The sequence below is a fragment of the Crocodylus porosus genome, unplaced genomic scaffold, assembly GCF_001723895.1.
Source record: "Crocodylus porosus isolate Cpor-Errol unplaced genomic scaffold, CroPor_comp1, whole genome shotgun sequence".
In the NCBI taxonomy this organism is placed as follows: Eukaryota; Metazoa; Chordata; order Crocodylia; family Crocodylidae; genus Crocodylus; species Crocodylus porosus.
The window spans coordinates 46,310,412-46,323,661 of NW_017728906.1; the positions used below are offsets into that span (position 1 = coordinate 46,310,412).

The 13,250-nt window shown below is 42.4% G+C and overlaps 2 long non-coding RNA genes across 2 annotated transcripts in view; one reads left to right on the forward strand and one right to left on the reverse strand.

Annotated features, from left to right (window-relative positions):
* LOC109305903 overlaps positions 1-13,250 on the reverse strand; it is a 45,859-nt gene that overhangs the window by 13,134 nt on the left and 19,475 nt on the right. Inside the window, exon 2 of the long non-coding RNA XR_002099760.1 lies at positions 10,763-10,860. This is a non-coding gene — a long non-coding RNA (uncharacterized LOC109305903). The remainder of the gene's footprint in view (positions 1-10,762; positions 10,861-13,250) is intronic.
* On the forward strand, positions 5,713-10,948 carry LOC109305904. Its single transcript, XR_002099761.1, has 3 exons — positions 5,713-5,905; positions 7,244-7,376; positions 10,803-10,948. It is a non-coding gene; the product is annotated as an uncharacterized LOC109305904 (long non-coding RNA).

A 13,250-nucleotide genomic window follows, 5' to 3' on the forward strand; every position in this document is an offset into this window, starting at 1 on the left:
GGTGCAATGGGCTTCTGCCCATGCATCTCCTCCAGAGAGCTAGTCTCAACTGACTTGGTCCCAGCCCCATACCTTGGTTGAGTAACTGAGGCACAGGACTTGGAAAAAGCTGCAGGAAGGGTCCCAGACCCCTCCCCCAATCTGTCGGTGGGGCAGTTAGCACCAAGCCCCCAGCTTGCCAGGGGTTCCTGCCCTTGGGGCAGAGAGCAGTGTCCCAGCCCCTGCAAGCTGTCTACTAGCCCAGTGCTCCCTGCCAGCCCCTGGGCTAACACTCCCTGGCTGCTGTAGGAGGCAGGTGCAAAGCCAGCAAAGGTGGAAGCAGATTGCTGCCATGAGCAGCAGATCTGCTCCTGCGACCCTGCACATGTAGACACTTGCCTGGGAGTGTTTACTCACAAGTAGATTACTTGAGAGTATACTGCTCCCAGATCAAATGCATGTGTAGACACACCCACTGATCCATAGAGCTATGGTATGTAATCCACAGGGGTTTCTACAGACCTAAGACTATTGTATGTACATCGTCTATGATACTGCCTTAAAAGAAAAAATTGATTAAAAGAGATATGATGTTCCATGAAAAATTTCAAAGAGTGAATGTGGTCAGTTACTCTAAAAATGTGGTGACCATTGATCTAAATGAATATATCATGTAAGATTTCAGCATTGAATACATTTTTTGGGGCCTCTATGCTACATTTGTAGCTTAGCTGTGTGTGAGGGCTGTAGCCAATGGTGACAGCGGAATAAAAGGATGTGAATTTTTTTTTGTGGGTAGATGTTCCTCACCTTGTTTACGGGACAGAAAAGATGAGACTGAGGACACTTCCTTATTCCAAATGGATGATCTAAGCATCATAAACCCAGGTTTCTGAGTGTGATTAGAAATTATTGGTGAGTAGCCATTATTATTTGGATCTTTTCTGAAAACGATGAAGAAGCATTCCAAAGTGGCAGTGGGAGCCCTTTCAGTGCAGATATGTTCACTAATAATCATCCACACTAGAATCTGTAGTACTTTTGCATCCCAGGGACACCCTTGTGAATTAAGGCTTGCCCACTTGAATGCTAATTAATAAGCAAAGAAAAAGGGGGCCATAAATACCAGTAAAGTAAATAGCTCCCTTTTATTCACCACCATATTTGCAAGTACATTTTTTGCTGTGGCTGTGGATGAGTGTGCAATAAGCAATATAGCCACCTAGTGTAACAACTGTAATCTAATATTTTTGCAGACTTAACACTTGAGTATACCACAAATTATACTGTAGTTATATTTTTAAAGGGAAAAAACAACTATTATTGAAAGTACTGCACATATCCAAAGTAAATTAGAGTCTGGCTTTGTCTATGTTCAGTGTTTGCTTTTACACACTCAAGAGGTATCTGCACAAATTGGAAGATCCATATAGGTGTGAAGAAAGTTCTCTCAGTTTTAATAGCATTCCATTTAGAACTTTAGCTCTCATCTTTCCTTCACTTTTTGTTTCTTTGCTGGATGAGGTTGCCTTTAGTTTAGCGATATTGCATCAAGAGAGGATGTTTTTGACACAAGTAAAATTGGTCTTTATCCAGTGTTCCTCTTGTAAGAATATAGATTTTCACCCTCTAAGATTACAATTCTATACTCTTAAAGGGTAGGTAAAGAATTCAAATAACGAAATGCCCAATCATTAGAGGAACAATTGTTTTTACTACAGACATGCCTTATAGTTTATCTGATGCCGCTTGTATTTCATAGAAGAAACCTTCAATTTGCTCTGTGAAGAGTTTTCCAGCTGTATGATTCTAGATTGTTTCTTGGGGTTTTTTTTTCTTGTTTGCTGTGTTATTATGGGCTATCCAGACCAGGAACTGGTATAGACAAACCCGGTGGTATAAATGCTTTAAAGGTCACACTATATATATAACCCATATAAATGAGTGGAATGAGTTAGAAGGATTCCCCTACCATGTACTGTTTAAAGCACCAATATACTTCAATAGTATTTATAAACAAACCATTTCTCCATTGGGGTCCATTGGCTCATGACTGGAGTTCCTAGGTATTAGTGCAGCACAATCAAATACTCCTCCAAATGTCCTCCCCACAGAGCTTTAGATACTGGGAGCAGGATAGCATGAAACAATTAACATTTGCCTTCCTAAATTAGTTGTGACTGTAAAATGTAGTTGTTTTTGCTAATCCTGCAAAAGGCACAGCCAGTGCTGCTTTGCCCCTCCTTCCCTTTTCTTCCCTCTCACCTCTCTCCTAGTATGCTATTGCCCTGTGAAGTGGAATGGGAGGGTAGGCATTAGCAGTGTACCCCATGCGATCAACAGCACAGGGTACCACATTGTTGAAAGCAAACAACAGCGCCAGCGCCACAATACCAGGCCTGTACTGGCAGTGTGTAGCAGAGCATCTCCCTGTGCTCTCGAGGTGTGATTCTGAGCCTTCTCTGCACTTATGTTACTCACAGTCAACCCAGCTGTAGTGGGTATCTAGCCATTTAGGAGAGTCAAAGGGAGGCCAAATGTGATACTGACATCAGATATCCCTCCTTCGTGTGCTGTTGGCTACAGAAACTGGCCTTAACCAAGCCAGTTTCCTGGGCTGCTTGACTTGGAAGGGCCTTGACCTTGTTTGATTAGTCGTATATATATCCTGCACATCCCTGCTGATGAGATTTGTATTTAGAAGCTTTTGGTCCAGAAGCAGTGGTCCATGAGTCCCAAGGCAGCTTCTTACATTAGGAGCCTCAGCTAAAAGTTGCTGTTACAGGCAATATGGGAAGTGACAATTGCTTAAACTGGGAGTTCTTCACAAATGAAACCGGGCCAAGTTATGTCCCAGGGATGAGTACATTCATTGCACGTTCAAGAGATAATGGAACATCATGTGCATTTGAGGGCATAATTTTGCCTATTGTATACCTTACAAAACCCATCAGATGCCATGGGGCACTTGCTTGCTTCCCTGTCTTCGCTTGACCCTTTTTATTAGCATGTTCCAAAGGTTTAGATTTTTCCCCTAGGAAAGCTTGCAGACAAAGAATAAATGCTTGCATTGCCACTTTTCATCTTTTTATTTTGGCTGTTTGTTTCTGCCCTTCTTTGGAGTTACAGCAATGCATAAATAAGCTCTGACCCATCACCCCGGAGGGAGACAAAAGAGACTGTGAAAAAAAATGGTTTTCACCCTATAATTTCTGCAATAATATCATACTGCATGACTGGGCTTTTCCAGGCATAGGGGTTGGTATATTTCTTTTAATGATTTGAAGTGTGGTGTGTTAATGGCCTTACCCTGAAGCTGAAAACAATTCTTAATAGATATTTTTAAACTCTTCAAGGTCCATATCATATCCCTTTTAAACAGCCAGTTAAGCTTTAATTTGACTATTGTTTCCAGATACAAGCTCTCTCAGGCTCCTGCAGTGCTGGTAAGGACTGCAGCAACAAAGACTTACACTCAAAGTAGTAATTTAAAGACAGAGAAAGCAGGTGAAAGTAAAAGATTTTTTTGCTTGAAAACTGAACAATTATAAACCCACAGCTGCTGTTACCTGCTGTGAAAACTGCTGATTAAAATAAGAGATGGGAAGTTTCCTTAACCTCATGGTTTTTACTTTAATTTTGAAGAAGGGTGTGGAGGGGGGATTTTTTTGACCTGACTGAGGTTAAGGGAGGCATAGTAACAGCAGAGACAGCAGAGACAGAGGCACTAGAAGCTTTCCGCCATGCTGCCCTGTCAATTATCTTGGCGCTGCCCTGTAAGCACCTTTGTCTCCCAAGAGGGATGCAATTCAGACTCCATATTAACTCCTCCTTGAGCGTCTCCCCAGCAATGGCTCAGCTATCAGGCTTCTAACACATGTGGTTCAGCAGAGTATATAGCGAATGATGATTTCATGACTCAGATTGCTATCAGCGAGAAGCTAAGCTGAAAATTACTTATTTCATTTCACAGAGGAAGGGAAGGGGGGCAGGGTGGAAATGACATAAAGCATTAGAGCTCAATTCAACACATTCAAATAGAAACCACAACACTGACTTCGACCAAGTGGAACCTGATAATAGTAATGGCTAAATTTGGACCATACTAAATAGAATGATTGCTTTCTGTGGGTGTAAGGTCAGCACTTTATTTATTCATTTCTTTTGTTTGTGGGTGATTTGATTTATTAGTTATGGATCAAATTAGGCTGTCAATGACATGAATGTCCATCTGGAGTTACACCATTGCAAACAGTAATTTTGTATTGGTGTAACCAAATATAATTTGACCCACTGTTTTGATTTTGTGTGTTCATTTATAAATATATATATAATATGGAGAATGCATGAGTTTGCAAGTGAGGACACTACACTGAAAGACTACTGACACATCTCTAGGGGTTCATATGGCATTGCGGTAAACCCAAAAAATAAAGCTTGGGCCATTAGCAATATCATCACAGTTCTTAAAGGGTTGCTATCAGTTTCAACACTGGATACTTCTTAAAGTGAGTTAAGTTATGGTAAGCACAACTGCTGCCCTTGGATCCCACCTGACAAACTTTGCATCTTACTATCTTTTTTAGTTTCAGAGTAATTTTATCTTCCTTATTGCTGTGTGAAGGATGCACATAAGCAACAACAAACAAAACATATAGGGAAAGCAATGAAATAAACTAAATGCAAAGCATGCCTTAAATGTATAAGGTGAAAAGTAGTTCGTTATTTTTCTCAGTTGTCTCCCACCTTAGTCTCATTTAGTTCTACTAAACAAGGAAGGCAGCACTGACTGCTTTTTGCGAAAATTGGATCTAAAACATTTTCAGACTGATTTAAACTGCCACTGTAATAGATAGATTGAAGAGGGACTTTATTCACAGTTTACTGTGTTGTATATACTTAATAAGCAATAAAAGATAAAAAACAGAATCCCCCAGACCACCCATTATGTATCCTAAGTCAAAGCATTAATCTGCATTCCTGCATATTAAGTTTCTGGAAGAACAAAAAATTTGAAGGTGCAGCACACCCCAAGATGAACTCCAGTTACATAGGCCAGTGTCTGCCACCAAGAGCTGTTGGGCCTCAATACTGAAAAGTTAAGTATATCCTCAAAACTTTGCATAGTGTAAGTAGTTTCACTGAAGCCTATGGCCAGTTAACCACCTATGTAAATCTATGAATAGTCAGCACTGGTTGGCATATTACTTCAAAAGTGAACCCTTTTATTTCAGTGGGACTGCTCACATAAGAAAGCATTTCTTAGTTCAACTAAGGGTGGTAAAAACTAGCCCAAGGTGAGTAACTGATGATAAAAGCAGAGCTTGGATTGCAAATAGAACAGAAGGGTTTTGTAATGTTAAATTCATGGTCAGGACAGAATTTAGCAACAGTTTAAGTTAATGATTTAAAGTGGCCTTCTTCAGGACCCATCTATGCAGAAAAAGAAAAATAATACTATGCTTGTGGTAGTATACAAACCTTGTAACTTCTCTTTGTTCAACAAGCTAAGGTGCTATAATAACTGATATGTAGACAGGTTTTGAATTGCTGTCATCACTGTAATGTCTGAGTACCTCACAACAATGTTGCCAACTGGCTGTACATTTATGGCCACTTTCTCAAAATCAAATGTAAAAATACCTGTCTATAAATGCTGCAAGAAAATTAAGCTGTCTGTAAAAAACAGAAAGCCACCGGAGCTTCAGTCAAGCTTCGTGGCTGGAAAGAAGCTGGAGATATGGCTGAAGGACAAATGGAGCACAGTAATGCCACTTGGTGTCTGAGAGGGAGTGCAACACCCTGAAGAGCGCTCTTTTCAGGGTTTTCTAGCTCTGAGGACACTTCATAGCTCCCTGCCTCTCCTCCCAAGCCTTCTGCTGTTGATGCATCATTCCTTTTGCCTGTAACACTCCTCATCTCACAGGTAGGCAGACAATAGCTTTCCATTGGATGGGGGTCTATGCTGGGAAGTTACTGGGCAGGGCCAGTAGGGGTAAGGCTGGGACATAGGCTGGAGGAGGGCAGCATGTTGCAGGGTGTGGGATCAGGGTCTGGAGGTAAGAAGGGGATGTTAGGAGAGCTTAGTATAAAATCACTACTGCAGTTGAGCAGGATTGCCAACCCAAAAAATAGGTTTAATGATTGTAACAGGAAGCCTGGGGCTCTTGTTACTTTAGGGGAGAGACTGCAGCAGAAAGGGCCCCAGGAAGTTGAACAGAGTTTAGTTGCAGGAGGGAGGGTGGCAAAGGAACAGCTCAGGTAGTAAGCTACCAATCAAAGTATGGGAACACACCTACAGCTGGCCAAAATAACACCTGATTGGCAGGGGAAGGAGCTCAGTGAATATAAATCTGGGTTACTGAGACAGAGAAGCCTAGAACCCTGCTGAGAGAATATCCTGCTAGCTCAAACTGGTGGGGAGAGTGAGCTTCAAGCCATGGCAGGTACTCCCAAGGCTGAGGGAGCTAGAGAACAGGAAGGTGGTCATACAGTATTATAATGACCAAGAGTGTAGGGGGAAGGGACTTGGAGTTAAAGTGGTTGCTTGTGTTGGTTTCTTTTCCCCCTAGTTTTATACTAGAAAAGGTTGATGGGGTGGATTGGAGGCTGCAGAGGCACCCAGTAAAGAGCCTTTCCATGGTCTGGAACCCAGTGGACTCCATAGGGTAGAAGCCTAAATGCTTTAGGGGGCAGAGTAGAGAGCAGCTTTGCCCTGGGTTACCAATGCTGGGGAGGGGGCTGTATTAAGAGCAATCTTGTCCTGGGCTACAGATGCCAAGGGGCTGAGACATGGAATATGCCTGGGCTGAGGGGACCAGAGAATGAGGCTAGGCAAAAGCACTGGTGAGGGCACTCCAGGACTCAGAGGCAGCCTTCCTATTAATGTCAAAGGAACGTCAAAATGTGACAGATGAGATAAACAAGGAGGGGTTCATATAGAGGACCAGAAGTGTGAGTAGGAGTAGGGTGGCTCTAGGAGTTGCTATGGCCTTCCCAAGGGCCCATCCTGTCACAATGAGCGTCTTCAAACTTTTTACTGACAACTGAATATTTCTACTATTTTTGGTATTAAACCCCTAAACTTGAACATGTTCCTTGCCCAGGGTCTGGGGTTACATTTACATAATGTAAAACGTATTCATAAAGACATGAGATTATGAAAACCCCCAAACTGTTTTGGCTTAGCAACCCTGCATCAGAATCACTAACTGATTTAAAAAGAAAAAATCTCACACCATCCTGTCCAATGGGTAAAAAAAAGAACTGTTAAGCCCCTGTGGGGAATGGGCTGTTGAGTTACTTGCCCAAGGTCCCAGTCTATTTATGGCACAACACAACTGAATTCACACCACCCAGATCCCACTACACTATTAAGCACAGGACCATCTTTCCAGGTCAGAAGGTACCTTAGCTGAATAGTTTCTTACTTGCAGAGTACTCCTTGTTCATTGATCCCAGTAAATAGCACTCAGCTTAAGGATGACAAAAACATACCTTTGATGAAGAAAACAGAAAATGGAGACACCGGTAATAAGTAAAAGATTAGAAGCATCAAGCAATGCTACATAGTCTGCACCTGGTGATGGTTCTCCTACCTGTGCTGAATATATTTCCTGTACAGGGAATAAACAAAAAGAACATTTTTCTCATTACTGCTCTTTAAGTTCCTTTCCCCCCTTACAATTCAGGTCAGGCTGAGGTCTCAGATCATTAAGATATAAAACTGATGATTATGCATTGTGTTTGCCTGCAGTTTTTGTTAACACAGGTATGGATTAGAGTTCATATTTTCAGAGGCAGCCACTGCTACTTGGTTCCTCAATTTCTGAGTGCCCCTCTAGACAAGTTGGGCCTGCGTTCCACAACCTATGAGCACCCGTGGTTCCAAAGTTCTGCTTGGGGATGTGACCACTCATCATCTAGTCAAAAGCTCAGGCCAGAAGTGTTGCCATCTGGGTACAAAAAAGGACATACATTATTAGGCTGCCTATACATGTACTTGTTTGTGTTTTAATTAGAACACTCCAGTGTCACTTCATCATCACATGTATTAAGCTCCCATGCATTTTAAAATGGATGCAGGGGTGCTTTATCTAAACCTTGTTGAGTGAGTTTAGATAAAAAAAATCCTGTGGACATTTTAAAATGCACAGGAGCTTAATACTGTATTAATACTTAATACTGGCTATCCAGGAGCTGCTCTAATTTAAATGCACCACCCCCAAGCATGTGTACAAACATAGGCTATGTTTAGTCTTGAGACAGGTCCACACAATCCCTGTGACATCAGTGGGATGATGTGAGGGCAGTGCAAGAACAGAGAATCTGATGTCTTTATTGTTGCAAGAGATGAATAAATATGCCTTCTCTAGCAGGACATTTTTTTTTAACATACCTGGACCACTTGGGATAAGTACAGGCAGTCAAAAAGCCTGAGGCTGAACTGATTCAATCTTTGCGGGTTAGTTTAAGCTGCAAAGATTAAACCAATAAGCAAATGAGCAGACAATCACTTTTGATTCAGGAAATTCAGCCACATGCCTGCAGTGGCTCAAGCCAGAAGCAAGGGGTGCTAGATCATGGCTCTCTGGCAAGTAGCCAGCATAGGCTGTGTGTTCACTTCCTCTTCTTGCTGCCCCTGAGGTCTCTGGGATTTGCAGTCCACAATCCCAGCAGCAGGACTCCACAGGGTTGCTCATTACTTCCTCTTCCTGCTTCCAGGTGCCTCTGGGATTTGTAGTTTACAGTTGCAGCCAGCAGTAAGCTTGAGTGGAGGAAGGGGTGTTTAGCCCTTCTCCCTGGCCTGAGCCCCCAGCTGGTGTTTGCCTGGGGGAGCAGTCCCGCCCCCCCTACCCCCTCCACTGCAGACTGCACTGCATCCCCAGCCAGGCTTGCCCCACCCACCTCATTGTCAGCCAGCCCTCACTGCTCCAGCTAGGAAGCAGAGGGGCAGGGCTGGCCCTGCTCTCTGGAGCAGACAGTGTAGCCCAGCCCAGGGCTGGAAGGTATTCTGGGTTGCTGGGGGACTGTTATGTAACTTGAACCAGGAAGGGGCCTGGGACAGAAGTTTCATAAACCAGCTTGACCCAAATCAGTAAAGTCTGATACTACATTCAACTAGGTTTATCTTAAATCAGTTTCAGCCATTTTGATAGTGGTTTATGTGCACTGAACTTATGTTCTGTTACAAGTTTAAACCAGTTTCTGATCACTTAAACCAGTTTATGTGTAATTTCTTTCCCTAGCCTTTGATGGAGTTCAAGAATATTAACTCCCATGGACTTTTCTTGTCTGACAGAAAAAAAAATCCTTGTTAGCCGAGAAACTGTAACATGCTCTGTGGTATAAACCAGAACTGGGTAGAAATGGTATTCCCATCATACAAGAATTGTCAAGATCAAAAAACCCAAACAACTCATGCTGAGCAAGGCAAAAAGCTGAAATCCAATTTTTTTGCAAATTGGAAAAAAACATATAATTCAAGTCATGTCAAGTGCAACTGTTCATCTTCCTTTCAAGAACTTTATGAATATTTTTCAATTTACTGTAGTTTGCTCAAACTTAGAAACAAAGTCACTTTGAACCAAAGTAATTATTTTGTATAGAGACAAAACAATGACAATTTCAAAATGTTTTTTTTTTAAAGCATCTAAACATTTTTTCAAACTGGCCCTTCTCAATGAAAAGTTTTGACAAATAAGCATTTTAAGATTAAAAATTTTTAATAAAAATTTTTTCTTCCAGCATACATCTTAGGTATCGCTGATCTTCACTGGTAATACCCAGCCATTAGGTACTAGACTGTGATATAAAAATCTGACTCTCCAAATTTAAATCCAGGAAAATGACAACATTACTCAGGTATCAAGAGAAGGAAATGTAGTGGGCAGAACAAACTCAGTGCTTCCCCCTTCCCACTGGAAAGTAAAGTTGATTTATAAAGTGGTTCTTTAGACTGACAGCCAATACATGCATTAACATTTAACTGTCCACTAAGGTTACATTTCCAAATACAAAAAAAGTGTCATTGTTATCATGGCAAAACCATGGGACCACTCTGTTAATAATCACAAATCTGCCTAAGCACTTTCTGGAAAAGCCACTTCCCCTAGCCCAGCTCTTCTTTACAGACAAATGCTTAATAGGTTGTGACTGGAAAATCCCAGAGAAAGCTGGAGATTTTTCTGAGATGAGCACTGATTGTGCAGGAGCCTGCAGCAACTGCTGACCTGTCTCTTTTAGGGAAAGAGGATTATTACATAAGAAGCAATGCTAGACATTGTATGAAAAGCTGCATTTTAATTTCATTCCCCTTAAGAGGAAAAGATTGAGAGAAATAAAATGCTAATTTTTGGGAGGCTCCTTTCATAGCTTGTTTGGGTGGGATTTGTCTTTCATTATTATTCAGTGTTCTACATGGGGGTCTTACACATATTTATGTATCTCATATAATCTCACACACACATACATGTGTATACTTGAATATTGAACATATGAACGCTGCTGAATTCTCATCAGCATCACTCCTGCTCCCCCCTCATTTTTGCCCATTGGATGGACTGTCTAACTGGGAGGAGACTTTATGTTTCAATAGCTTTTTGCATGTGTCAGCATAGGCTCTTTTCTTAATTGTTAATTGTCTAGGTTTTTCCCCCTGTACTGTCAATGGGTAATTTCCTTTCATAACTTGTACTGAGGAGCGTGAATGTAATAACACAACCCCTTATTGCTTTTGTTTGCTAAGTATTTTGCTCTCACGCTCTCTCTCCCTCCCGCTCACCTGGTGATGGCAGCTGCTTCTCTCTCTTTTTCTGTATCAGATTTCTCCATAGATTCCACCCCGCCCAGCTGATGCTCCACACTGAACAGCTTGTTCGCCTGTAACCATGACAACCATGATGACATCAGCAAGAGGATCCAACATCGCAGAGAGGACTCCAATCTAATTAAATACTAATAATGCCTTTTTAATGGTAGTTTAAATTTTTCTGATACAAAAAGGGTAGGTGGGTGGATGGGTGAGCGAGGGCGGGAAGGGAAAAGTTCTTTTCGTACTGGCTGCTTACACTGTGGTAATACTGCCTTTTCCCCAGGCTCCATGGCAGTGTCAGTTTCTGTCAGAAATCATTTTCTCGTATCGCCAAAGCATTCAGCTGCATCTACGTCTCTGATAGAACCAGCTGCAGATGCCTGGGTGGTGACTAAATGATTGTTTTGCAGTTGAAATGGGTTGAGGGATAACTCTACAACCCTGCTATCCCAATCAAATTGCAAAGGAAAACACAGATGACTCCTTTCTAAACACATTTACCTCTCTGTGCCCTTTTGCCTGTCAAGGGTGACTGAACAAAGGGCTCTTTCTGCTCAAGGTCACTAGTTGTTTTAGGAACATCACATTTCTTTCCACTTCCAAAATGTCCTAATAGAAGAGGAAGGGACATAGGATATGGGGCATTTGATTGGAGTATTCTCTGATTTCTGTGCATTATTTGAAGCGCTACAAAACTAATTTACAAAGGGCAGGGGGGTCAAGGAACTAAACTGCTCTATAAATTGAGTCATTGTTCTGTTGGATGAATTTGTTTGTTTTCTGCTGAGTCATTCTACCAGCATTTTGAGGGCTGCTGCCGATTCTCAATTGGGAAAATCTAAGCTATGTTCCCTGTAGCCAAGCTCATACCAAGCTTTATTTCTGGTGGAATTAAATCCTTAGTGGGCTTCTGGAACAAAGGACACCTACATTGCTCTATTTGTCCATGGTGGCAGACAGGGATCCCTCCTCTGATTGGACTCCTGCCTTAGACTACACAGGATGAGCAAAGAACCAGTCACTTTGGTCAGCAGCACACCTTGCACTGTGGCATCTCTTGATACCATTGGACATTAGGGAACTGTTTTGGAGGACTGGACTTCAGAATCAGTCTTCTGATCCTCACCAAGGCACATGATTGCCTCCCTTAACAGAACAGTGGTAATTTCTGAGCAGAGAAGAAAAACAAAAGGCACCACACACTTAACCAGGCTGGCATACAGCCAGCCCTAGTTTTTCTCAGAATGATTGCAATTATGTATATCTTAGACACAGGACATAAATGCAAGTCATCAATTATCCTAGTGTCTGATGAGATTTCCCAAATACATCTCATTCTTTCAAATCCAATCACCAGTATCAGAGTCTACTTTTCAAGTCCCTTCAGCTGCAAGGAGCCAAACAACTCCCCCCCACCACCCTTCCAAGACTGCCCTGCTCAACAGCACTTTACTTTATAGGGTGACTCCAGTCTAACATGATCCTAAAGAGCTCAGCCTTTGTTTGTAATGAAGGGAACACTTATGGAAAGAAGAAACTTCTGTGAGAAACAGCTGACTGAGGAGCCTCTGAGAAACAGTGGGTGCCATCAGATTTTGATAGCTCATTTATCTGAAGCCCTCAGGGAACCAGACCATGCTAGGACTTTTCAGCTAAATTTGCTTACAGCCACTCTTAAAACTTGGGAATGTATTGGACTACATAAGAGGACAGATTTAGTGGGAGAACTCTTTTTTTTAAAATCTGTTAGTAGCATTAATACATTTTTGGAGCCATTTCCTAGCACTCTGTGAAAGACCAGGCAGCTCATGCAACATTCCTATTCTTCACAAACAGACACTGTTGCTTTTGGTTAGCTACTAGGCCTGTGCGAAGCAGCTAGTATTCACTCTGGGTTTGGATTTGGCCAATTCAGGGGACAGTGATTCGATTCGGTGATTCGAATCACTGTCCTGAATTGATTCAGCCACTGCAGAATTGGTTGACTCTCCAAATCAAACAGGCCCCATCCCCGACCCACTCTCCCAGCCCCGTCAATGGCTACCCTGTCCACCCCAGTGTCCCAGCTCTTAAAAAAAAAAAAAGCCTGTACTCATCAGTTCCTGCAAGGTGTCGGGGTAATCCCCGCTGCTCCCCACTGCCCCATGCTGTATGGGGGGATCTGCCATGAGCCCCCATTCTCCTCCTGCTCTCCTGATCTCAGTCTCCCAGCTCTTTAAAATAAAAAAAAAATGTCCCACACTCAACAGCTCCTGCCAGGGAGTTTCATAGATTTCATAGACATTCGGGCTGGAAGGGACCCCGAAGGATCATCGAGTCCAGCCCCCTGCCCCAGGGGCAGGAAGTTGGCAAGGATCATAGGATCCCAGCAAGTTAAACATCCAAATGTGTCTTGAAGACGTTCAAAGTGGGTGCTTGAACCCCCTCCGGCAGCAGTCTATTCCAAACCTTGGGGGCT